A 773-nucleotide genomic window follows, 5' to 3' on the forward strand; every position below is an offset into this window, starting at 1 on the left:
TGACCCCGTTGAAACGAGGCGGACAAGAGAACCGACTGGATTCTGTAACCTTCTCTACAATCTGCAGGACCCATTTTGAGATATTTGGTAGAAGTTTCCACGCTACCAGAAAATCTACTAAGGGAACCAGCCTCTCGAGGCTGGCATCTGGTATTATTAGAGGAGCCAGTTCGGTGCCCTGAAGCGGATGACCGGCAGGGAACGACCGACCTGACTGCTGTAGCACCCTCACTTGAGGGGGCGAGCTCTCCCGTGCCGTACCGTTGCCAGGCGGCAGCTGGGAATTTCGCTTGTCGGAGCACACTGAGCCCTGAAGCACCGAGGTGGCACCCCCCCATCCTTCTTCGGAACGATGAAGTAACGGCTGTAGAACCCGGACGCCCTCTTGAGAGGAGGAACACGTTCTATGGCCCCCTTCCTCAAGAGAGTATCTACTTCTTGTTCCATTACCAGAGCCTGCTCGGGGCCCACTAGTGTGGGGATGACCCCGTTGAAACGAGGCGGACGAGAACCGAACTGGATTCTGTCACCTTTCTCTACAATCTGCAGGACCCATTTTGAGATATTTGGTAGAAGTTTCCACGCTACCAGAAAATCTACTAAGGGAACCAGCCTCTCATCTGGCTCTCTCTCTGGGGGGTGGGTTTAGAAACCGCAGCACGGGCTTCCGAACCGTGAGAGAGAGAGAGCCGCGGATCTAGCGGGTGAGGACCGAGAAAAGGACGAGCCCGTCTCGGATCCCTCCGCTAAATCCACCCGCGATCCCCACGACA

At 55.8% G+C, this 773-nt stretch overlaps 1 protein-coding gene across 1 annotated transcript in view; it reads left to right on the top strand.

The window, feature by feature from the left end:
• Positions 1–773, top strand: part of LOC107575053 (cyclic nucleotide-gated olfactory channel-like) — a 4852-nt gene that overhangs the window by 2649 nt on the left and 1430 nt on the right.

The sequence above is a fragment of the Sinocyclocheilus grahami genome, unplaced genomic scaffold (assembly GCF_001515645.1).
Source record: "Sinocyclocheilus grahami isolate Dianchi unplaced genomic scaffold, SAMN03320097.WGS_v1.1 scaffold2448.1, whole genome shotgun sequence".
Classification (NCBI taxonomy): domain Eukaryota; kingdom Metazoa; phylum Chordata; class Actinopteri; order Cypriniformes; family Cyprinidae; genus Sinocyclocheilus; species Sinocyclocheilus grahami.